Consider the following 405-nt stretch of genomic DNA (forward strand, 5'->3'; position numbering starts at 1 on the left):
TCGCTCAAACCGGCTTTGCCCTCCCCTCACCTTCACCGCCTTTGGTCCTTCTCCATCTGCCATAGCTCACAGGAACCACGAGACCCTTCCTCGCCGCTTTAAATCCTCTTTTTTCGCCCCGCTCTGGTTTTACTCATCTTCCTCTAGGAAGCGGGGGCTGGAGCCGCAGACCTCAGTGCAGCGGAGGAACCCGCGCTTGCTCCTGCCAGGCTCAGCCCTTCAAAACTCCGCTTTAACCTGCCCCAGCCCACCTCGCTCTTCACAAAGGGCACCACCACCACCTCGAGGGTAGCGACAAATTCTCACGAGTGACACATTCAGAGCTTAAAGCTTCCCATAAGGTCTCTGGTGATGCAGCCAACAGCCCTCAAGCGCTTTTAAACATCCACAAGTGACAAAAATAAC

Source organism: Buceros rhinoceros, unplaced genomic scaffold, assembly GCF_000710305.1.
Source record: "Buceros rhinoceros silvestris isolate BGI_N320 unplaced genomic scaffold, ASM71030v1 scaffold27495, whole genome shotgun sequence".
Lineage (NCBI taxonomy): Eukaryota > Metazoa > Chordata > Aves > Bucerotiformes > Bucerotidae > Buceros > Buceros rhinoceros.